Source organism: Homalodisca vitripennis, chromosome 2 (assembly GCF_021130785.1).
Source record: "Homalodisca vitripennis isolate AUS2020 chromosome 2, UT_GWSS_2.1, whole genome shotgun sequence".
Classification (NCBI taxonomy): domain Eukaryota; kingdom Metazoa; phylum Arthropoda; class Insecta; order Hemiptera; family Cicadellidae; genus Homalodisca; species Homalodisca vitripennis.
In genome coordinates, this window is record NC_060208.1 from 61,994,070 (window position 1) to 62,020,966 (window position 26,897).

General features: G+C 31.2%; 1 protein-coding gene across 5 annotated transcripts in view; it reads left to right on the forward strand.

Moving 5' to 3' along the window:
• Positions 1–26,897, forward strand: part of LOC124354043 (protein tweety) — a 178,124-nt gene that overhangs the window by 101,832 nt on the left and 49,395 nt on the right. Inside the window, exon 2 of one of the 5 annotated variants that reach the window (XR_006921652.1) lies at positions 18,907–19,148. The exons of 3 other annotated variants lie outside the window; for them this stretch is intronic. The gene's annotated coding sequence lies outside the window, so the exon portion shown is untranslated. Of the gene's footprint in view, positions 1–18,906; positions 19,149–21,614; positions 21,765–26,897 lie in introns of those variants that run through there. One more of the 5 variants, XM_046804204.1, reaches the window with a different exon arrangement.

Genomic DNA, 26,897 nt, shown 5'->3' on the forward strand with positions numbered 1-26,897 from the left:
GTACAGATTTTACTGTACAGGACCAAGAAATCTACCCTGAGGCACACTTCTCCCTTTAACTAAGGATGCAGATGTCTCATTCTCAACTTTGATAAATTTGCCTCCTCCTCCAAAATAAGAATTCACTCAATCGATGGAGTGAGTTACAATAATCCATCATAACAATTAAACTGTACTTGTCGCTGTCTTTCACATAATTAAAACACATACAATACGTATTCGTCAGGACAGTGCAAGTACTGTAAACTAGATTGTGTTCACGGCAGAATACTCGTATACGAGTACTTATCATTCACGTGTTTCATCAGGTGACGAGTGAATATCATTGTTGTCATTGCTGGCAAAATAACAATGAATCTATATTGATTAATACTATGAGGGGTAAATACCTAATAAGGTAGGAGATAAATAATTATATTTTCTAACTTTGAAGGGAAATTCTTGTAGAGAAAGGCTCGTTTATAAGATGTATAATGCGACGTAAACAATAAGGACTATCTGCTTTAATCACGAATTTCGTTGAGTTTAGTACTATAGTAGATAGCCTGTGTCTTTGCCCTCACGATATACCGTTTATAAGATGCATAATGCGACGTAAACAATAAGGACTATCTGCTTTAATCACGAATTTCGTTGAGTTTAGTACTATAGTAGATAGCCTGTGTCTTTGCCCTCACGATATACCGTTTATAAGATGCATAATGCGACGTAAACAATAAGGACTATCTGCTTTAATCACGACGAATTTCGTTGAGTTTAGTACTATAGTAGATAGCCTGTGTCTTTGCCCTCACGATATACCGTTTATAAAATGTATAATGCGACGTAAACAATAAGGACTATCTGCTTTAATCACGACGAATTTCGTTGAGTTTAGTACTATAGTAGATAGCCTGTGTCTTTGCCCTCACGATATACCGTTTATAAGATGCATAATGCGACGTAAACAATAAGGACTATCTGCTTTAATCACGACGAATTTCGTTGAGTTTAGTACTATAGTAGATAGCCTGTGTCTTTGCCCTCACGATATACCGTTTATAAGATGCATAATGCGACGTAAAACAATAAGGACTGTCTGCTTTAATCACGACGAATTTCGTTGAGTTTAGTACTATATAGTAGATACCGTTTATAAGATGCATAATGCGACGTAAACAATAAGGACTATCTGCTTTAATCACGAATTTCGTTGAGTTTAGTACTATAGTAGATAGCCTGTGTCTTTGCCCTCACGATATACCGTTTATAAGATGCATAATGCGACGTAAACAATAAGGACTATCTGCTCACGACGAATTTCGTTGTAGTTGAGTTTAGTACTATAGTAGATAGCCTGTGTCTTTGCCCTCACGATATACCGTTTATAAGATGCATAATGCGACGTAAACAATAAGGACTATCTGCTTTAATCACGAATTTCGTTGAGTTTAGTACTATAGTAGATAGCCTGTGTCTTTGCCCTCACGATGTACAGTTTTCAGCAGAGTAGCCTATATGAATGTACTATAGATTTATGTCTCAAAAACCCCAATGATTTGCAATATCCTTGCACCTCATTATCTAGATCAATACGTAAGCGGTTCATAGGTATTAAAACTTCCCACCTGCCATAGCTACGCTAGTTACCTACCTACTGATTAATGCCCCTCTATATGGACCATTAAATCTTGGATAGTCAGAAGACTAATAACACCCACACTCACACTTATTGCAGTTACTCTTGCTGAAACCCTCTCACGAAGCTAACAAACAAAACTCAATACTTTTTTTGTGGAATAAAGATTTAAAAACAGTGGAATGTAGTTTTAAAAGAATCGGCAGGAGTTGCATGCGGCTTCGACAGTCTGATAGAGCAAACTGTGAATGTGAATTGGTACGTAATCGTATTCATATTCCCTCGTTTGTATGCCGCAGCTTGCTTTATAACATAGCCGATTTTACGTTCATTGTAAACATCGGCAGTGCAGACTTTCGAGTTCTCTGTTTCTTTAGAAACTTATGGTTTGTAGTGTTTTAAATTTTACTTTACGACTAAAATTTTTGGGTAGCTTTTTATAAGATTTTATATTTTGAACTAAGGGTACCTATTTACTCTTCTTATCAGTAAGCGTGATCTACAACAAGTTCATAACAATGAATTGTCAACATACATGTTATGAAGCAATTATGTGAAGGATTATTACATGTTCAATATGTTTATTGTATTGTAACACAGTCATTATTAAGCATAAATAAAAGTTTGTTTGTAAAAAAATCATAATGTGTCTGGCACTTACATTAGGTATGCAATAATTTACATAAATCCAAATCTTCCTATTTCATAGAAAAATGTGTTTTAACTAATTTAGAAAGAAAACCACTTCAACACATATACTATTGGGTTTGGGTAACCGAATATATTATAATCTTTCGATTAACTTCATAGCAATTACATCCTACCCTTTAATACATCATACTTTTATTTCGGAAATAATATGTGTCTGAAAAGAAAAAAAAACAGTATAGAAAAGATTCAGTATATGATTGCAGTAACAGATTTTGGCTATTTTTATGTAGGATTTTTATGAATTATTTTGGCGGTTTTGTTGTTTAAACACAGTTTGATGTTGCAAACTCCATTAAGACTCCATAATGTATGTTACTTTTTAAGATTTATGATCTCGATACTTCGTAATTTTTAAAAAAATGGTTAGTGATCATTTTAAACAGAGAAACTTCTGTCAGATATGAAATCAACCCTAAAGACACTCCAAAATAAAGGAGTATACAATACTTTCGTTTTAAAAATAAACTGAGAACAAGAAGTTGAACTGTTTTGATTTCCTATAACAGATCTGACCGGGCAGTCTTGGAACGTTGTGTAGTCTTGTCCATCACCAACCTCGTACCACCTCTCACAGAGACTAATTAACTTTGGGTCTAGACGTAGCAGGGATCACAACTGGAAGTCTCATCAGTGTGAGTGGGAATTGATCAAGGCTGGCGTCAGCTGATTGGATTGTTTAGCTACGAACTTTTCTCACTTTCCAACTTTTACGTCTCGGATAAATAATGTTTTAAATATTTAACTATCGAGAGAATACAACACATCAACGATGATTAGAGTGTTTTAAATATTACTTTATGAAACCCTATTCGGTGGAACAACTCAGTAATTTGGCGTGGGACAAAAAACAGAAGGATTCCTAAGATCACTTAGAGCCGTGAAGGGTTTGATACTCTTTGATTTGTACATAGTAGAAGTCATGGTACGTTTATATGATACACCATTGCAAGAAGGTGCAGATACAAAACCATTGCAGTAGAACAGCACTAAATTATTTCCCCGCTCATTCTTTCCTAGTTTTTTTAAATCTCTTTCCACACAGATTGAAAGACCGAAGTGCATACTAGATGACTAGAAGAGTGCTCTACACATTAACTTGTACTGTCTATAGAATAAAGGAATATCTACTGGATTCAAATGTTCTTGGCCTTCTTGTAGTAGATTGATCCTTGTGACCATTCTCTTAATTTATGTTTCTCAGTTCGGTTAGAGAATAGTCAAGTGGGATGCACTATTCCAACAGCTAGTATAAAGGAACCCAGATAACTTGGCTGGCCATAATAATAAAATGGCAACTATTTCATATGCGTTTTGTTTCTGCCTAAAAGGACATTTATAAATAATATTAAAATCTAATGGCGCAGTTATCGTGTATTGGATTGTGTGACGAAAGACAGAACGCACAAAACTGAACGTCAATAAATCTGAATTTGGCTGTTGTTGAAGTATCAGTTACGTGTTATTTCACAGTGCACAGGCAAATAAATCAGTTTTGTCCGTCAGCACGGTGGATCGGAATACTAACTTGATTTTAGCTCTGATATTGTATCTATCTGTTTGTGTTAGCTATGTTTTGTTTACAGTCCTGTATTTTCATTGTTTTTTAAATAAAAATCAGCATAAAAATCATTATTAAATTTTTTTTAACGCTCTCTGAAGTATGAATGCAATAAACAGCATTCATTTTCTTGTCACAATATCACCAGATAAAACTACTGGATGCATACAGTTTTACTGTTCATATAAAAATTCACCTCTGCTGGGAATTCACCTAATTATGATAAAGATGAGAAGAAACGTTTACTTGACTTCATGTGCTCACTCGACTACTATCATGAATGTTCCTTTTTTCGGTTCATAACATTGGCAACACAATTAAAACCTTGCAATTCCTTTTGTTATTTATTAATAGTTTGTTTGTTTTTTACATTTTGTTGATTTGGCATGACAGTAATGATTAAATTGTATCTTGAACTTTTAATTGCACACAATTTTAAAATTAGAGGACATATTTCGTTATTAACAACATTTGGTGGATTATTTATCTTGCTGGGAAACAGTTAGTTTGGCCAGTACTTGGACACGTGTCTGCCGTGGGACATAGGCCGAGCACCGGACTATGGATAGCGCAGGAGTGATCGTAACACTCTCTATCGAGCTCGTGATGTGCCGGTTATAACTCTTATTATGTTTCATAGATCTTCCATGCATGAGGACGGGCTGAGTAAGGCTAAGAGGAGGACCGGTCTCTTATATAATTTTAAAAAAGAAAACATTGTTATTGGTTGAAACGTTTGTTTTGGTTGGTAATTGGTTGAAGGCACAGTAAATAAAGCTTCTCTTGATTGAAGGCGGTCTCTGCTGTTGCAGCAAGGCCATCGTTTACTCTGTTGTTAGAATAAACGATGATCGCTGAAAGGAATGTTGAACAGTGATTTTACAAATAACGATGTAAAGATCGACTCTATAAACATCTCTTAGTCATAATGGAGTCCTGAGAGCGTTATCATAGCTAAGCCATTATCCGTGCTGGGAAACATGGATGGCTGCCATTACTCAGGAGATGTGCTCTAGTTTATCCCGAGGGTGGTGGCGGGCAGGACTCGTAGTAGACCGGCTTTGTGTTACGAGTACATCTGGGATTTAATGAACTCTGGCGCTCTTCCTCGTGTGGTTTCAAACTGTATCGATTCCAGTGTTTGATGTGAATAACAATTCTCGTTGGGCCGTGATGTGAATTGCCCCAAATACAGTGGCACAGTTAGTAGGTAGGTATGTGTGGCCAGTTCAGATTTAGTCATTTGTACTAAGAAAGAAAGAATAAGACGGTTAAAAAATTCTTTTAGACTAATTTTTAGGCCTTAAAAAGACAGGATATCTTTTAAATAAATTAATATCGGAGCAAGGTTAACGTAAACAATTAATGTATGCATTCATTAAGTTAATTTATTTTAAAATTTTCATTAATTAATTAAAAGTGTAACAATAATTGTATATTAAAGTCTACAATTAGCAGATAATTAACGATTACTGCTCGGGACAAAATAATAAACACCGTTTAAAAATATCTGTTCGTTTATGCTGCTGAACGAAAACACTTGGTTCCGTAGCATTATTTTTGTTACGAGCAATGAAAAATGTGGTCGCTGCATCAAATGATGCTGATAAACTCAGCTCTTCGTCATTACGAGGAGCGGTGGCGATGTTATTTCTCTCCGTGAGTTCACAGCATTTCTTGTTAAATATCATCTCAACGAACTGTTTTTCAAAAAGAAACGTTAGAAATTGTACGGAAATAAACACTTAGGCGATTGTACTTAATTGAGATAGTTCGACATATTATAATTAAAAATTATTAATATGGTCACACAAATACACTTCAATTGTTTTTACAAATGGATTTAATAACTGATAACACTTGTGATTAGGGATGAGCTCATACAAAAAGAATTCGATTACGATACAAAAATTGTGGTCTCGATTATAGATTCTGGATTCTATAACAGATAACCTGTATTATTTGTAACGAAAAATGTAAGAGGGTAAATAGTTTTGTTTTCTTATTATATATGGATTCCGAATTCGAAACAGATACCTGAATTACTTTTAACGAAGAATACAGTAGGCTAAATTGTTTTGTTTTGTTATCGTTTATATATTCCGAATTCGAAATAGATACCTGTATTATTTGTAACTAAGAATATAATAGGCTAAATAGTTTTGGTTTGTTATCGTTTATAGATTCCGAATTCGAAATCGATACCTGTAACTAAGAATACAATAGGCTAAATAGTTTTGGTTTGTTGTCGTTTATAGATTCCGAATTCGAAACGGATATCTGAATTATTGTAATAAAGAATACAACAGGCTTAATAGTATTGTTTTGGTATCGTTTATAGATTCCGAATTCGAAACAAGATACCCGTATTATTTGTAATTAAAAAATACAATAGGCTAAATAGTTTTATTTTGTTATCGTTAACGCAGATTTAGCCAGTGAAAGCGGCCAGGAAAAATGTCAAACCACACTTATATATGATACCATATATTATTGTGTTATAAACACACGTCGTTCTTATAGAGTACATATTTGTACGACTACGTAAATTACGAGATAATGAAAACTTAGTAAAGGTCCTGTTTGTTTACCGCCGAACTGCGGTCGTCCGCGCATAGACGCAGCTGGCGCGCGCGGAGTCACAGGGCACAGAATAAGCATAGGAAATAGACTAAATAGTCTAAATAGCGTCTAGCTGCAAGCGAAATATTCATTACGAAGCTGTGATGATATTTTAATTTCGATGTTCATTAACGTGTTTTCGTACACAAAATACGACCAAAACACGATTTTGTAATCGGCAATTTACGTACTGCCAATCAGTTGTCCGTAAACAGACGCAACAGTCTCACGGCGCCACACGAAAATAAATATCGAAAATATGAACTTAAAGCATAGGATTAATTAAAAAATACTACGGTAATTACTTTATTTATGTACGTTTTTTCATTCACAAAGTATGGCAATAAAACGTTTTAGTGATCAGCTGTCACTCCCAAATAAGCTTAACGATCGAGTATCGGATCGACCCATTCCTAGATGTATCACATCAGAGTTCTGCTGTATCCAGTGTAGTAAACCAGTTAGAACTTTACTTGAAACGGAAAACAGATGAAAACTTCTTTTTATAAACTGTATAACATAAGAAACTGTAAGGATACACATTTTTTCTATTCGCACCCATTTACATTACAAATTAAAATTACAAATAACATATTTTGTCCTTTTCATCCCATTGGAAAAAACTAAATCCAATGGATTAATCTTAATCAGCGTTTAATAATTCGAATCAAGGTACTCAAAATCAGTTTTATTAGGCCTAACAGAGTAAATTATTATCAAAGTATATGTATCTAAAATGTTAATTTGTCATCTTTAGACCTCTATATTCAATCATGTAAATTATAATCTTACTCCTTATGGACACTACAAAAATTTAATTTTTTAAATGTAATTTTAAATTACCAGACAGAACTCTACATTTTTTAAGGATAACGTTAGACTCATCCACTAATGTAAAAATATTGCCTTGTCTGTCTGCAATATTGTTTTAGAAGATAATAGCTGAATGGAACAGTGATTTGTTGAATCTATAATCAAACTTAAATGAACTGTCCTGAACTGCTGGCTGTCTTTCAACCTGTTGTCGATATTACTATTACCTGATCAAATATTACTCTGTTTGTGTCTCAATGTATTGAGGTTTTCTCTCTTGTTAGTAAATTAATTCCTGTAAATAATGAGTATATTTTGTAATCTGCCTAACAACAAACAAGTCTGAGGAAGTGAAATATGGACTGAATCATTAGCCCTAGATTACATTTTGATCATTTTTTGAGGATATCCTACATACATGTAGACTAATTTCTTTTGTTTTGTCCAATCCCATTCTTTCTGAATTATATAGGATGAATTCGAGAAATGGTAAAATCCATGTATGGTAGAGGTTTGGAAGAATTTTTCTAAAAAAATTGTAGTGTAATGAACAATTTTGTAGAAGTAATTTATTTTTAGTTGCATTGAGAAATAAAAATCACATACATTACATACATAAGTAATCAAGTGTCTTTCTACCATAAATAAAATTGAAATTTCAATTTTAAACTATTAAAATTCAATTGGACATCAATCACAATTTATAGAAGACAAAGCAGTATTTAAAGGGTTGAAAGTTAATTTTATCAGATTTTGTTCATTGCTCCTACTCCACATTCCACAGAAACAGGATGACTAACGAAGCTTTAAAGCCTTTTTTAATCCACTTCTAATGCCAGCGCTTCTAAGCTATGAGATGAATTATAATTCTGCTGAATCTAATGCCCTTCAGTGAATTAGAGGGAAATGTCTTTAACTAATGCTTTTGAGAGAATGGAAGAGTAGCATAATGTCCTCACTGGTAAATACTGTCTAAAGGACAGTATTTAATCCAAGACTTCCATTGGGAAATAAGTTTGTAAAAGGTTATCTATTAGTAATAACCTTCAATCTGGTCATTAATCCCTTCTACCCCTTAAAATCACAAGTAATTGCTTGAAATGTTTTTTACTAGTCTTTGAATTGTGTTTTACTTGAGTTAAGTGTTCCAACTTTGAATTAAGATTCATTATAAAAATGACAATCAAGTGACAAGACTGCCTAATAAAAAATACTTTTTTTCAAGATTGCATTCAGCCATAGATTCACCTTGAAAATATTGAAGTAAAATTGATTACAATTGATATTGAAGTAAAAAATGTTTGCTTAAAAATACTTAATAAAAAACTTTATACAAAATCAACTGTACTATAATAAAAACTAATTCATATATATATATATATATATATATATATATATATATATATATAATTTTCATTTATTATTTTGGCTGAAAATAGTTGGCACATAATTATATTTCGTTGTAAGATCTGATTCTGGCCCAGGAGAATGAAACTATGGACTGCCTTAGAGGAACTGTGATTATATCTTTGTGGATAGTAAATACCAACTGAGTAACCACAAACAGGCTGTCCAGTGATGGGTGGGATGTGGGTGAAGAGGGATTGAGAAACAGCAGTAGTGTTCTGTGGACAGTGTTATCCCTGTAGAGTTTGTAAAGGGAGGATAAGTGGGGTTGTGAGATTTTACAAAAATGTTTGTGTTTTCAAAGAATTACACTTTTAGTTGAATAACTTATTTATTATATCTATATCAGCATACATTTTAGTAATTCATTAATTATTACAGTATTATTTTTGAAACATTAATATTATATTAATGTATTGTAACCAATATTTTTTATGTATGTTATGTGTGCTTCGCTTGTGTAAAATCTATCAGTAGTTCTTACCATAGAAACTAAGAAATTTGACCAAACATATGTCAGATAATTAATTTGTCAACATTATACTCAGACCTTTGATTGTTTCTACCCTCTTACTAACAGTCATAGTTACCATTCTAGATAACAATGACCCCTGCCACAACCCTCTCCTGTGTTTGGATTAAGCTACCTTGTTAGATACTGTTATTACAGTGTGGTTTACAATCAGGCCCTCTCCATCCAAATAGGATAACCATCATACTTTCCTTGTTTAAAGTTTGTCTTTGACAATGTATAAGTTGAAAGGATAATAGGATTTCAGACTTTTGTCATCATTATATATTTCAAAAATAAAATAATATATTTTGAAGATTGGAATCTATATTCTTGATCAGGTGTCAGAAAACCTTAAGTCATAGTAGGGTTAAGCCTGAAAAAATAAGATATTTAAACAAATGTTTTAAAAACTTGCTATCCTTGACTTAAGTGGCTTCATCACCACATGGTTACTAGATTAAAAAAACACACCTCTTGTTGTTTGTAACCTGATATGACAGAGCAGCAGAAAAGTTACAATTGCCATTTTGCTCACAAAATAACTGGTTGGTTTCAAGGTTTAGTGATCTAGACAGATTCAAATCTATCAATAATTAGTCACAGAAATACAGTTGACAAGGTTGAGAGGAGTGCAGAACACCAGGAATATAGTGTCAGAGAAAATATATTCCTTCTTGTTCCCGATATAGTAGAAGTGTTAAGGAATTTATGAGCTAGTGAGAGATTGTAAATAAGACCCAAAAATATAATTTTGCACCTGGTAGTTAGTTCATTGTTAACAGGTCTTAAGTTATGCAAGGTGAGTCAAATAAGGTGTCTTAAATGTATATGAGAACAATTAGAGCTATAACAGAGAAACAAAATTTAGCCCCTCTAAATCACACAAAGGGAATGTATTTACAATAGTCATCCAGTTTAAGTAGCAAAATGTGTTTAAATTGGAGTACCACGTTTGGATCTCAAAATTTTGAAATGTAGAAGAGTAGAAAATGTGGCTATGATGTATGGCGCATTTTTTAAGGTGTAGTCAACAGAAACATTATAGTGGCGGTTGTTTTAAAAAATACTTTATCTTTTCAAAATGGAGGAGGAAAACATTATGAAATTGGGCTTTAATATAAAACTCTGCATTTTCTTCAAATTTACAAATAAAGTAGTAAAATCACCAAATTTTTGATCTGTACGAAATACTTATTAAAATGATATGTCATTTAAACATATTATTAAACTTTGCTCAACCATGAAAGATTTTAAATGTGGAGTCATGTTTTGTAGATAATAATGTTAAACGTCTTTGAAAAGGAAACATATTTCACATTTAAACACATGGATTGAGAATATTAAAATGGGGTTTTAACATTAAAAATTAAACGTATCCAGTATTATTGCTGTAGATTATAATTATGACATTTTTCTAATGTAACTTAATGCAACATTGGTGGTAAATGGGCTTAATACTCTAGTAAAAAAGTTGATGCAATATTTTTTAACTAATGGTCAAACATTTCAAAATACCAAATCAAAATATAAAAAAATTCAGGATTTAAATAGTATATCCCCTATTTCAATGTTTATATAGTATATAACCGTGATTGTTTTATTTGGCCATTTAATTTTGTTACAAAATATTTATTTTTTAAGGTTTTTAAGTTTTGTAAAATATGTTCTTGTGATACATAATATTAAAAGAAATTCAATGTAAATGAACTATTTATAGTTTTTTTATTGTATTTATACCCCTACTTAAACATTATCATTGCCCTTAATTTTTCCAAGGAACCAAGTTTTAAGTTAAAATCAGTAGTGTCAAAGAGTATAATAATGGCAGGGCCAAACAGTGTTAGGAAAACACAAGTTGGATACAAGCATGAACAAGAGCTTTCCGTTGTTAGGGCTGAAGCCTCTGTACTAAGTCTGATAGATTGACCCAGGCTGAGTAAATAAAACAATCCATCAACCTCTGGAGACCCCTTGAGACCTTCATCATTTAAATCTTCAATTCATTACAATTTCATGCTGTTGAAATATCTAGCCTTAGTCTTATCTTTCTTTAATACTTATTTTTATAGATTTATAGAGGAAGTTTACACAAACCTTTATTTTTCTATTATTACTATGATTATTGATGTTATAACGTGATAAAAACCTCATGATTATTTTTGTGTGTATTTGTTCAAAGTTTTGGAGCATAACAAACTCTATGTCTAATAAGTGTATCCTCTCCTATGATACAATATGAAGGGGAAGCAAAAGTCCAAATATATTTTATAAATCACTATAGGTATTTAACTTTCTTGATTTATATACATTTTCAAAGTTAATTTTACACATTAAAAAGTCATATTAAAACACAAGAAAAAGGTGAGCAAGTATTGATTCAATCTTCCTCTCATTTAGATTTTTTTAATTTTCCTAGAGATATGAAAGCTAATATTTGTATCTCTTATATATGTACATTCAACAAAAGTTTCTACTTTCTATATTAAAACTACAAAAATAAAAAGTATATTTTTAACATTTTCCAAAAGTTTTTACTGTTATAAAAAAGTATAAAATCTTAAGTTTAAAAATCCATAAATATATATTATTTTTTGCTTGCTTTCTTAGTAATTAACACTGATAAGACGTGTAGAATATTGTTATGAAAGCTAAGCGTACATTTTTTATATTAATATAGCTTTTTACATAAATAAAACACAACCAGCTGTTGACTATAATAATTATGCCCTCAATTTATTGAATAATTATATTGGTTCCATCCTATTGATTGCCTGCTGAAAGACTTTGGTTTTATTGTTTGCCTCGCTGATGAAGGCGATTGTTTGTTGTTTTCGTAGATGTCTTAGCTTAAGGTCGTAGTGTTTTTTCCTTGCTACAGTTTCCAGTTTGTCTTCTATTTGACTGTGCGAGTGTTGCTCAAGAGTATGAGTAAAGGGGTTATCCAGTTTTGAGCACTCTCCAGCCTTGAATTGCATATGTAGGTTTGTGTTTTCTCTGGAATTTACAAATGGCCAAGTGAGGTTTAGGTTATTCTAGATGATATTGTGAAATGAGTTGTAGGCTGAGTTGACATCTTCACTCTGGTGTATTCTTTCCTAGTTTTGCTTCCCCAGATATATAAACTTTTTGTAATAAATAAAAGACTTGCACTAAAAGACCAATGCAGGATTTGCAGCAAAAATAAATATTTTTGGGCATTGTTCTGTAAAGATTAATGTCTTTCATTTTTAGCATGATGTCCCCCCCCTTTTTTTCTTGTCACTTAAAGACAAAGAGATTATTCAATCTCAATAGTATTGGTTGTTGTGTTGAAAGAAGAGGACTTACCAAAAGAGTTCCAGTGACAAAGGAACTCAGTGACATCCAATCTGTCACAGTGACAATTGAGGAACAGTTATTTTAGACAAGTCTTTGTCTCTGTTTTTTCATTCAGATTTTTTTTGTGTTTTTCCTTTATTTTCTGTATTATTTTGGTCTTATCCAACAAAGTACTGTACATAATTGAATTTACTTTTACTATATAGTTTCAGTAATTAATTTAATCAATATTCTATAATACCTAAAATGTATACAGTTAAACACTTTTCTCTAATTTTAATATTACATGAGCTCTTAAATGACATGGTTTTTTCCTCTTACCAAAACGCCGCCATCATCTTTGTTGTTGAGTTTTCCTCTCAAGGGCCAAGTAAGACTCAAGTTCTCTTAACTTTAGAGTGTTCCTTAATTAAGAGAGGTTTCTTTTCGATTACCAACATATTTCGGCAGAGAACAACCTGTCAGTCTTAACTTTACCAAAAGGCCTTTGTGAAAACTTTTTCTAAGTACAGTACTGCCTGTACAAATAGGCAGTGTGATGGCGATTGGTGAGTGATTAAATAATGTTTTTGTGAAAACTGTTAATTTTTTGTAATTAAAAATTAATTTAGTTTTTTGTTTATTCTAGTCATAATTTACATGAGTGTTACTTTTAAGACAATAATAGTTCACATATATTACCTTTCCTCTATCTGTGCATCATCTTACTCTTTATGTTTTCATTTACTTCTCTTCAAGATTAAAAGGAATGGAAGACCCTAACATGTGTTGATTTTTACTTAATTGCTCCCACATTCATTTATTCTTGATCTTTCTCTTTACTCTTAATTCACTTCTTTTTACACCTCTAAAATTTCCCCATTTCCCCCTCTCACTTTCACTATCCATCCATTATCATCCTTTCTTTCTATTCATATCTTCTTTCCTATAATTTCTTCTGTCTTCTCTATCTTGATTCCCTTTCCTCTCTTAACCTTCATTACTAATTTCCTCTTTATTTGTTTTCTATATTTCCCCTGTATTGTCTTTTATGTTTTGTTTTACTTATCTTTGACTTGCATAACGTCCAGTATGCTTTTAGCATAAAACAACATTACTAAAGCATCATGGTATTTAAAAGCCTTAATTGAAAATCTAATTCACTGTTTTTATTGTAATTAAGGATTTTAAGTACCTAGTCCTTGTATCATTGAATGAAAATAAGACTCAAAACATAATTTTTACATACAATAATAATTTAAATTTAGACGATAACTACATTAAACCTGTTAAGCTCTTGGGGATTGTACTTGACAGTAAACTTAGCTGGAGGCCACATGTGGAAGGTATCTGTAAAAAACTTTCTAGAGTAATCTTTCTCCTACGTAAACTTAAGTACTGTGTTAATTTTGAAGCATTGTTAATGACCTACTTTGGACTGTTTCATATACACCTTTGTTATGGTACCCGTCTATGGGGCAACTCTGGTGCCTCCAAAAGTTTTCTTGTGGCAAAAAAAGGCAATCAGGTTAATGGCGGATCTTTTTAAACAAGAGTCCTGCAGACAGTCTTTTTGTAATTTTAAAATAATGACTCTTGCTTTTATTTATATATATATATCAGAATTTAGTGTTTGTTAGAGAAAATATCAACACCTTTATCTCTCATGAGTTAGTACATGATTACAACACTAGGTTTCAATATAATCTTGTAGTTCCTCAAGTAAGACTAACTCGGATTTATAATAGTTACAATTCCCAACAAACTAGATTATTCAATAAACTACCATTAGCTGTAAGAGAACTACCGATTAATAAGTTTAAATTAAGGATTTCAACTTGGCTTAAGACAAAAGCTTTTTATTCTGTTGACAAGTACATGAAGTGCAACATGTTTGATCTGTTACAAAATACATCTGGTTAATGTAACTAAATTAGAAGTAAGTAAATTAGTTTTTATGTGAAATGCTTTTTCATGACGAAGCCTATTGTAACTGAAAATGTTATTTAATGGCCAATAAAGATCTTGCAATAGTATGTCATTTAATCTGGCTAACGTCCAGTGTATAACCAACTGTGTAATCATTACTGTCCTTATGTATGAAGACTTAATTTGATCGTGTAAGGAAATGTTGCCAATCCAACTAACTGGATCCATAATTCAACTAAATTTAATTTGTGATTTCTCATATTGTGAAAATTGGCATTTTCTGTAGTGAAATTCAGTCACTCCACACCAAAAGAAATTAATAAATTTTATTTTGTAGTACTAGACTATGTTTGCTACAGTTTGATTTTAATCATATGTTTCTGTGTACTGTGTATTCTCTCTTCTAGTATAACTGTACTAAACCTATATTACATATGACTAGCAACCTGCCCTATCTTCCTTATCAGTGTGATTATGAAGCTTATCTCACACAGTGCAATAGTTAACACAATATAGGTTAATGGCTGCCTTCTATGGGTGAGTGAGTCTGTTAATTAATCAATTGTTATTTTTATATTTTATCATAAATACTTTGGTAGTGAGTGTAATAACTGTGTAACAGTAAAAAAACTTTACTGCCTACATCATTGAATATCCAAACATAGTCTATATATTTTAGTATTTTATATTTTAGTTATATTATCTATTAAGCTGTATCAATGTATTTTAATAACTTAAAATACAAGAAGTTAGACCTTGCTTTTACAATATATTTCTTGGGTTTATTATCAAGTCTTGTATTCTTCTTTAAACACATATTCGGTTTTTTATTACTTCTCTGGAACTAAAAGACGAAACATATTATTAACAAAAAATATACTTATGAAAAAATAGAAAATTAATAATTGGAGTTATTCTCTGCACAGACAAATTGACTGTGTCCAGAAACTATTTCTTACAAATAGAATGAAATGTCAACATCTTTAAATACATATTTACAAACAGATTAATTTTTCTGTTAAAGTAAAAATATCAAATAAAAATAAACATTATAAAAATTTTAAATTCTTTGTCAATTGTGAAGACATAAATTTTGTAAATTAGGTAGTAGAATCAAAATAACATTAAAATAAATTGTTTGTACTAAAAGCATATAAACCAACGTCAGGGCTCACCAAAATTGCTGTTTATTGATATGTGTAAAATTAGTAAACATTACTATAACTCTATTTTAAGTGAAGATTTTTTATTTTATAATATTTACTTGAAGTTACCCATGGCTTCACACACAATTTTATAGGTTTTGTATGTGTATGAACACTTCTGGTTCTAGTGAAATGTTTCAGACATCAATCTTGTGTTTACCTTGTTGCTACGATCAAGAAAATATGCCAACAAGTTTATATTGAGGTCATTGTAATTTACTCAGGCCTTAGTATTTTTACCACAGTCGATTTTCCCTTGTTTCCCCAGTCAAGAATATTCCTACAAAGATCTGAAGCATACTTCTGTTAAAAGGCAACTAAGATGAATTTATAACAATCTTTAAATTTATAGTGACAGGTATTTTATATATTTCTTTTATTCTCTTTTAAGCCTCCTCTCTTAGGCTATGCTGGCTTGTTTAAATCACTGTGGCTATTTATTATTCCTATCATTATTGGACTGGAATAGTGACAGTTAGATAGTAACCTTGTCTTTCAATTAAATCCAAAACATCTTTATCTAGATATTTTCTTACTCTGTGGTAAACAGCGGTTGCAGAAAAGGTTTAAATAAGAAGTGATGTTAGTATCAAGTTTACTCTTTGCTTTCAAGACTATAAACGTAAACAAAAACATATAGTATTTGGTATTTATAAAACAATGTTTACACAGAACATATATTTTACGATCTATTCTCGTATCTTCCAAATATACACAACAAATTTCACAGAAATTGGTCGAGCCGTTTCAGTGTGACCACAAACTCTGTGATAAAAATTTTTTATATATAAGAAGGGAAAGCTGTATTTTGTTAAAATCTTTCCCTGTTAAAGTCTATCTTTTGTTATAAAATCTTCTTGTCATAAAAATATCACAAGTCTTTACTTTGCAAAATATCAGTATAGGAATTGGTAAATGAGTCAAGTGAATGTAGCAATAAATGGAGATGAAGCAAATAATGAATTGGCCATTGAACTGGGCAAGGGATTGATGAGTACAGAGTGAAGGATGGGTAAGCAAATGTGTGTTTATGTGTGTGGCAAATTTCTAAGGTGATAAGCTAGTTGTAAATGTGGAATCAGGGAGTGAAATGAGCAAGGAATTGGGTGTATGGAGTGAATGAGATAATGTCAGGTGGAAGAATTGGTGAGTGACCTGAGTGAGGAACTAGTGAGTGAACTAAACGAGTTTTTGGCAAGCAAAGTGCGTAACTGACTGACGAGTGAACAAATTAGAGACTGGCGAGTGCTGCAGCATAGCTCTCATTTTAAGTTTCTACAGTTCCAAATTAATTTACAATTATACTTTATACTCCTTTCTGACTTTACTTTTCATTCTGAATTACATGTTAATTGTCTACATATCTGGAAATTGGGTAATGCATCAAGTTTCTGTGTTTTATATCATCAAAAAATTTTCATCTAGAGAGAAAAAAAGGTAATTAGAATTAGAAAATTAGTTTGTACATAATTTTCTTCTAGTAAACTTCTTGTCCTTTCCCTATTTTCTCTTCAATTATAATTCCAGTTGCTACTGTCTTAATTACTTTGTAAACAGTTGAATAAAAGAAATAAACTTTCTTGACGTGTCCAATACATTATGAGTATTTTTGTGAAAGTTGCCTTGGCCTTACATTTTGGGATCCTCTTTAAATGTACTGTCTGTTCGATAACTTCTGCTTTTAAAGTATAATAGTTTTTATTTTATCAAACAAATTAATCTTTATATATTTTTATCTTCATATGGTTTGTACAACTTTCAATAGTAATCAGTATGTGCCTTTTTTAAGAAGCAATTAACATATCTTGGGAAGTTTTGTAATTATTTGAATTGGATCTTAGGCAGTGCCGCATTTCCCTATAGGCCCACTAGGCCCAGGCCTAGGGCGCAAAATTTTAGGGGGCGCATAAATTTTAAAGTACACAAAAGAAAAAAGTTGCGGCGGCGGGTGGTGTTGGCGCTCGGCGGGGCGGGTGGCCAAGGTCAACTAGGTCCGGGGTGCGACGTTGACTCATTCATTGGTTTATTGCTTTTATTTATTCAAAACACTCCTCTATATACATATATATATATATATATATATATATATATACTATTGTAATTATCTTTCATCAAAATTACGTAATTAAGAAATTTACTGGATTTCTACGTCAGTGTAATCAGAGTCCTCTGGGGGGGGGGGGGGCGCTCTTTGGTCTGTAGGCCTAGGGGCGCCGAATTTGTAAATGCGGCCCTGATCTTAGGACAGAATAGTTGCAACATTGCTGAATGCTGTGAATTTTTGTTGAGAAACCACGTAAATAAATACCCAAGACTTACTATGGGTTATGGATTGATTAGATATACAAGGTGTTTAAAACTTTACAACTATTGATCTGCCATTCATGTTACATGAGACAATATTTTTTTAATAATACTACATGAAAGAGTGGCTCAAAAGGTCTTAATCAGGTGGTAGTTTAATCAACTGATTGGTTTATATTGATCCCCTGATAAAAAAAAAAAAACAAGCAATTGAAGTTGCATTAGAATCGCAATGGCACAGTGTGTGGGTCGTTTATTGAAACAAAGTTTGAGGTTGCTGTTCGGCGGAGATTTTAAACGAAATTTTATAAAAACTCTCCTTCAAGACTTTTGATTAGAGCTTGGTATAAAAATTCTTGAACACTTGTAGTTTACACAACAAGAAAGCTAATGGTCTTCACATGTCAGCGATGAAATTTGCAGTTTGTTCAACAGCATTTATGAACAGCAAAAAAAATCCATGAGATTTGCAGCATATTAGTTAAATATGAAACACTCAGCAATATTTTTGCAAAAAGATTACCCCAAAATGACTAGATTTTCCTAAACTAGTTTGATTTATCTATGCTAGATAAGACACCACTATGATAATTATCTGAAGAGAATATTTTTCTCTGCCAAAATTTTTCATTTATCAGGTAGTAAACACCCAAATTTTAGGATATGGCGGACTAAGAATCCTATTGTTATGGAGAGCACACCAGAGGTAGTGATAAATTGAATGTTGGGTGTAGAATTTTTCACAATAGTGTAATTAACCCTCTTTTCCTCCCAAGAAACATAATGGTTCACCCCTCCTCCCATTGGATGGAGTGTTTGTTCTAGATTGTTTGGATGAAACATTCACCAACTGTTGGGTTAGCCATAACGGGTCAATATCTTAGCCTTGTATATCTGCAGATATTATCCTGTATGATTTTTTGTTTAGGGTTATGTCATGGATGGGGTGTATGCCAATAAGGTAAACACCAAAGAAGAACCGAGATAAAGAATCAAGGAAGCATTTGCTGAGATTGGTAATCAAATGTGAATTTGTATTGGGGTTGCACTAGAATATTGACTTTATTAGTTATGTGCATATTGAAATTAAGTAAACCCTTTTCATAGAACTTGAGAAAAGTGTCTATATTTTGGTTTTAATTTTATTACTGTAAGTGAAAAATAAAGCTTTTATATTTGTTTGAAGTTTACATTAGTTTTTATAAACACTCTTTATTATTATTGTGAAATATGCCTAAACCGGAGCAATAAAATAGTAAATCAAGATATTGTATTTTATTTTTGAGAAAATGTGACATTAGTTCAAAAAACATAATAGACTGGAAACTACAAGAACTACGGGGCAAGAAAAATAAACCAATTTCAATTTTCTTTACAATAAACACATAAAGTATTCATTATTTTATAGTAGATGTATTCTATTTTAATAAGGATTAAATGATTAACAAAGGTTTTCTTTATTTTTATTTACAGTTACCCTGTAAGCAGAAATTTGATTGTAGATTGAAGTTTAGCTAAGATTGTCTTGAAATGAAAGCAGTGAGAGCAGAATTGATTGCAACTAAAGATCAATTGAAGCTTGTAGAGAGACTTTTATTGTTAGAAGTGAACACTTTATGTCAAGTGGAATGATTGATTTATTTGATCAGACAAGCAGATTATAAAGTCTTCTGGCTGGTGTCTCAAAGTACATTTATAGTTTTAAACTTACACAAATTGGAAAAAGTTGCAAGGAAATGGGATAAAAAGATGGTGAAGACATATAAATACATAGGTTACTAATACTCACAGAGATAATTATTCACTTCAAATACATGTCATATTTGTAAACAAAGTACAGGAGTTTGTAAACCAACAGCAGATCTGTTGATCACCTTTAACCTCTGATTAAACTCCATTTGGTAAAAAGAGTACAGAAACAAAATCTAATACTATTTATTAAAAATATCTATACTCTCAAAATAGCAGCTTTGGTTAATTTTGGAATTTTAAGTTTTGGATAAAATAATAACAACTACTTTTAAAAATTAATCACAACTATTGAAATTTCATAAAAAATTTAATGTACACAGATGCTTTTTTAAAATTTGCCTGTTCTTAAAATTAGATAAAATAAAATGGTTTTGTTAGCAGCATTGGATTTAGTAACACTCTTTCCTCTTAAGTGTTTAATGAGTGGAGGTTGTGTCAAATTGTTTAGTTGCCCACCTTCCCTTACTCGTAGTAAGAGTTTTGTACTGCTTACAAATGAAATAAAAAAAACCTTCAAAAACCCCATTATGTTGTTTCATGAAGGTGTTGTTTAAGCAAGTTAATCTCAGATGATTGTTAGGCGAAGAAAAAAGTTGTGATCCCTTGGTGATAAGTTGATATTCTAACCATTCAGCTATTAAGTCATCATACAGTTTTGATTTATTTTCATCAGTCAAACATTATTCAAGCTAAGGTAAGAAAATGGTTATTAAGGACCCAACAGGTCCTTCTTAAAATTGCACTACTGTCTGTCCACCTGTGTGTTAACTTGTGGTAGAAACGTTCTAGAGACTTGATACATCACAGGTTTAACCTTGGTCCAAGGAAAGACTATTGATTTTGGGCCAAAAATTCAAAGTGTAGCAAATTTACCCTTTCAGTCATTTTGGTAAGAGGCGCTTTGATATTCCATTGTATAATTTTATTTGACTTAAATGATATACAAAACTCCAATTATAAATAAGGTATCATTTTATACACATGTACAGAGACAAGATTATAGATTTTTGTAATTGTGTTAGATTTTATTTTGTTTTATTTACTTTGATGATGATTTGAAGATAGGATTGCAATTTAAAAAGTCTGAGCTGTTCCTCTCTAATTTGGGAAAAAAGATCAAGATTAAAACTTAAAGTAGTGTAATGAACACACTAAAACGGTTTTTATTTTATTTTCATAATAAAAAAATTATAAAATCGTGAAAGGTCCTTATAATAATGTTACCTTGCATAGATTTACAGTTTTGTACATATCAAAACAATCTTGTTTTCTACGAGGTGGAGTATAGACTGCTACTGGTTCTCGTAAAAATATTTTTTTACCAGAAAATCAATCTTAGACCTTTGATGCATAGTAATAATTTAAAGTGATAGATAAAAACAAACTAACAGGTATATCCTATTTACCATTATATTTGGGTATAACTATTTAGCATACACTTGTTCATGATGTATTCTTAATTTAAGTTAAATACTTAATACTCAACAATTAAATTGTTATAATGAAAAGTTTTTATATATTTTATGTCTGAATTTTACTGAGTTTGGCCCAGCTATCAATCACCAGTGAAGCAGAAGACATGTAACCTTGAAGTTTATGGGGTGTTTTATGTTGTGAGGTCCCTGTCGTAAACCTTCCTTTAATCCCTTTTACGAGCCTTTGTTCTGTCGAGATGGGTTTGATCAGCGTTAGCAACAGCAACAATGAGAGATTCTTTTTGCCTCAGTAGGAGTATAACTTCACTAACAAGTAGATTGTAGAATGTCTAAAACAGTACATGGCTCTTTGCTTTGTCAGGATCCAAATAATTGGGTTTCATCCTGTTAAAGTTCTGATGTTGTTTCGTAGTGTCCTTGCTGTGAAGTCTGTCAGTTGTTGGCTTAGTACACTCAGCTTTGTCACAAACGTTTGGATCCTCAGCTCAAAACTTTGTTCATGGAGTCTTAGGGTGGATGAATTTGGCTATTAATCATCGTTGCATACACCTGGAACAAAGGACTACAAACTGTCGATGGAATTAAAATAAATATACAGGTAAAAAAAAGAAAATAAATTAAAATTAAAAGTAATTTAATTTTTGCTGAGATGTGCTGATGTTGTGAGGCTTGTTTTCAAACATACATGCTATACAGGCATATTGTTTTCAAATTTTCTTATAAGATTTTTAAAAAGCAGTTGTTCAAAATATATTGACATTAAATATTTGTTTCTATAACACCTACATTTATCATGGGATAAAGGCACTAACGTGGTCCTAGACACCCACCACATAGGCTCTTTTTCCTTGTAGAAGTTTGCTAATGGTTCTTGTTCCAAATTTCATGATTTTTTTGAGAATGAATTGAAGAATAGTGGTATATAATATTAAGGTTTTAATAAAAACTAGATTGAACGTCAAACCTTTAAGCTATTTTAAGTTACTGGGTTACAGTGACAATAAATATATACACACACAATCACTTTGAATAACGCAGATATTAGTATTGTCAAGAAAATAGTATAGCCATACCAATAATTAGTTTATACTATATATTATTAGAGCTTATTTCATTAAAAAATATAAATACGGGCTACAGTGACAAGGTAAACTTTATAGTCATTGCAAAAGATTTGAACACACTGCACCAGCTTACAGATGAAACCTTTCATAAAGAAAAATAGTTTTAAAGCTTTTACAAATAAAAGATATATATATATATATATATATATATATATATATATAATATATATATATAGTTGATTTATGTTGTGTATTAGTTGACTTGTATGTATATATATATATATATATATTTGAAATCGACTGTGATATTAGCAATAAAGGGTGCTTAAATGTCCTAATACTGTCTTCAACTTATGGCAATAATGCACATTTAAATATATTAACTGTGTGGTTTTCTTGTATTTGATAAAACTCTGTTTTCAATTTCGGTTATCTGATTTGTTCACTGGTTGAGTTTTATATGGAACTTACTTGATAGGTATCTCAAGGATTGGATTAAAACACCTGTAAATCACAGTTACAGTGAAGGAGGTAACTGTAAGTGACAAAGAGTAACTGTTAGTGACAGCTCATCTGTCACTGTGACATCTAAGCAGCTGTTTAGGATGAATGGCTGTTCCCTTGTCACTATGGTGTATAGAAATATATCCTATCATCTGGTTTCATCATTATTATTAGTATCGAGTGTGCAACTATTCTAAAGCTAGACTTAATTTTTTTTTTTGAGAAATTATGTCAGGTAGTTCTCTTAAAACCTTTCAAAAAGATTCAATGGCCTGACGATTGTAAAATTACTTTTGTTGTGTTTCAAAAGTATATCCCTTGGAATAATAATTCATAATCAAAATAAATAAGATTTTTACATTAAACTATTACTTAACAAGAAAATAACAACATTTAAAATTTAACATAGTATCCAATTTTTAAATATTTAAATGAAGATTATCATGATTTTTAATTTGATTGATTCTACTGTTTTCTTGTTGTCATGGTTTACCCATAAGATGTTTGCAAAGATATTCACTATTGCTCAGCCATATCTCTTAGAGTAAAATACGCCATCATCAAACTCAGTTTTGCTTATTATATAAATTAAGCTTCATGCAAAATTTCAAGTCTATAGGTAGGTAATTTTGTTTTTGAGATATCGTATGGATAGACAGAAATACAATATTTTGAAAGAGCAAAAATATTTCCTAAGTTTTACAAGTTATTCTTTATTATTTTGCTCATTGACAATTTTTGTACATAAAGGTATTATTTGTATGTTTATTATAAATTTTCACTGCCTGCATTTTTTTTAGTTTAAATTTATTATTTGAAATGTAATTTTTATAATCGTATAAATGACTTCATGTCAATCCCATGTTACATTCAACATTTCTCTGACATAAATTGTAATTTCTGTTCGTCAATGTACAGGTTTAAACATATTTATATCCGAACAACTCAATTTTTGTTTATATGCATGTGTTAAAAAAATAATTTATATTTAGTAATTTCCCAACAATACAAGTTAGATGACAATAAATAAACTATAGTTTTTACTAACTTGTCCACTAAAGGTTCTGATGTAAAATCAACATCTTAACTACCATACTTTGTTACATGTAAACCAGATGTTGTACCATTTCATACTTAAGAAATCTATATTAATTCTGCAGAACTATTCTATTAACGATGATAACGAATTAACTTATTTATATGTATAACAGTAAACAATTACTGTACTGCTTTGAAAGTTTGATAATTTTATGTTTTATTTTAACAATCTAACCTACAAAGCATTCCTCATTCCTTTCTTCCTTGCCTCCTTAAATTGTTGGATTAAAGTTCTTATTTTCCCGTTTAACTTGTTCAATTCCATAGCCAACTTCCCCCTTGAGTTACTTGGCAAGTCAGGGCTCGCTTAGGTTCTATTTAACTTTTCACTGTTTTCTTAACCGAGTTAATTTCCTTCCCTTTGTCTTACACATTCTGTTAACAAACTGTTTTATTATGTGCCGTTATAAGTTTCCCTGGGTTGTTTTCTTGTATCAGTATAATTTATTATCCCTTTACATCCCTTCCCGCTTTCATAAATCATGGGTTTTGTTAGTTAGTAATAGACGTTTTTTTCAGATGTTACATTCTTGTTGTTATTTTTAATGACCATCAGGGTGTTGTGTGTTGCTCTTTTAGTTGAGTTGGTGTTCAGATATCATGGGATGTGTTATCATTCTGTTGTAGTATTGAACGTTTCTCTTGTGTGCAGTCAAGAATCTTTGATGTCTTTGGTGTGAGGTGGTGTTGTGTGTTGCTTCTTTAGTTAAGTGTTCAGATATGGGATATTTTAGTTGTGATATTTTGCTGAGGTGAGTTTATAATATTTTATTAGTTTTCTTGTATTCCTTATGTTATATTGTAGGTCGGATATGTTAACGACATAGCAGATGCTGGTGCAAACATTGGGTTTAAATGTTTATCACATGTAAAGATTATGTATGTTTATTGTCTTACTAATTTTGGTTTTGTCATAAGTACTATATAATTCAATAGTGTGTTAATAATTAAGTTTAAGAATAAAATCAAGATAGTCCTTTAGCTAATATGTTCCTTCAATTTTGTCTTTTAAGGAAGATAAAGTTTAGTACTTCATAATTCTAGACGCTAGACAAAACCCACTGTACAGTATGCTGGATTAACCTCTCTTTTTCCATAGGTAGATTAGCTCAGCCACATAAAATATATGATATATGGATCATTCTTTATGATTTTTGCATTATATTGCAACTAATTCATATTATTATTTTATTACATACGCTATATCATATTCCAGAGACAACATTAATACAAGAAATATGAATTTCATCAGAGTCCAAGTAATGTAGTTAAACCTGATTTAATGTTCAGTATCAAGTAGATAGTAGAAAATATTTTTTAAATACACACATGTTAGAGATTAATAATATACTCTGTGTATATTACTTACATTATTACATTGGAGTCTTTATCATCTGATGTACTAAATTGTAAATTTGTCTTTCTTCAGACTTTTTAATGAATCGTTAAGGTCCTAGATTTAAATTAGATTTACAAGGTAAATTTCTTTGAAATGAATCATTTGTTCAATTTGGGTTCGTCCATGAGGGTTTAAATGCCATTTTATCTCAAGTTAAACATTCAATCCTTCATTTTCCTTGCAAACCAAAACTTTTACAGTTGTAGTTTGTCTAATTTTTAAATAATGCAAATTTTAATACAATTCATCAAAGCGGTTGATTCATTTTCTTTTGAAAATCCGCAATAATATTTACCAAAAATTTGCACACATACATTTCATACACAGGTGGAAATTGTTATAAAAACCACTTTTTGTTTTTAACAAATTCCAAAATGATTATTTGAAAATCTGAAAATCGAATGTTTTTCCATCACAATACTTTTTCTAAACCAAGTAGATTATTAGTTACATCATGGCAAAACTAGTTACAGAAGGGGAAGAAGTAGAATGGCAGCAAAGGTTGAGAGAATGTATACACCACAGTAGACTGCTTTATTGAATGTAATCCTGAAACACAATGCAATGGAGAGATCAAATTTCCAAAATTCACTGTTTGCGGTTTGTTTCAGTTCATTATTAAATTACTTCTACTTCCTGCTCCTCATCCTGCTCCTGATAGTGGTACATATAAAGTGGTGGCTGGTATGTTTTCAAATGAATAAACAGTTAAACCGAGAAAACCCATGATGATCAAATACTCTCTCCCAGATAATTAGTAATGATTGCAGTTAATCTAAGAGCTATTTTGGCATATTTGAATCTTCAAGTAACCCCCTCCCTTATTATTTATAAGGCTTTATATAATATAAAAATATTTTAGCATAAATATTTTTTAATCAAGCTCTAAGGTAAAATTGGACTCATTACGAAAATATACCTAATTACAAAAATGTACCTCATTTTGGGAAAAAGAATAATAAGAGCAACTTAAACAAATTTTGAAATGTTTTCAAAAGTGATTTTTTTAACCCAACAGTAAGATGTATTGAGATATGAAGATATGATCATGACATAAAATAAAGTAAAATAGTTAAAAAGTCCAAAAAATTATTGTGTTATGGTCTTTTTAACAATTTATTTTAAAGAATGATGATTATTTGAAAATTTGAGTTTGGGGCAACTCTCGATCCTTAATATTTTGAAAAATGAATAATGTAGGTCCTATTCACCTGGAATCATTTCCTAAATTTTAATTTATAACTATTTAGAAATTAACTGAGATCAAACTTTTTGAATATTCTATATAGCTCTAAATCTTATTCTTATCCTCTTTCTTCATTACTCAAAAGAATAAAAGCTTACCAGCACACTTAAGCTTAGCAGAAACAGAGACCAAACACCAGGAAACCAATCTCTGCATCAACACTTATCAGTGCAACTTAAATGTTCTTAATGGGCTTTTAATGTTTTACAATATTCATCTGCTAGCGTTGTCTTGCATCCTCCATGAAAGCAGTGATATAAATCTGCTATGTACTGGTGGAGACCTTTAATATGTAAATTTTGTCAAATACTTCAAGAAAGTTTGAATCCCACCCTTTAAAACTTCTTAATTGTTTTGAACTTAATTTTCACGTTCAGTGCTCTCAGACATTGTTAATCTCTCTCTCTCTCTCTTTTTGTA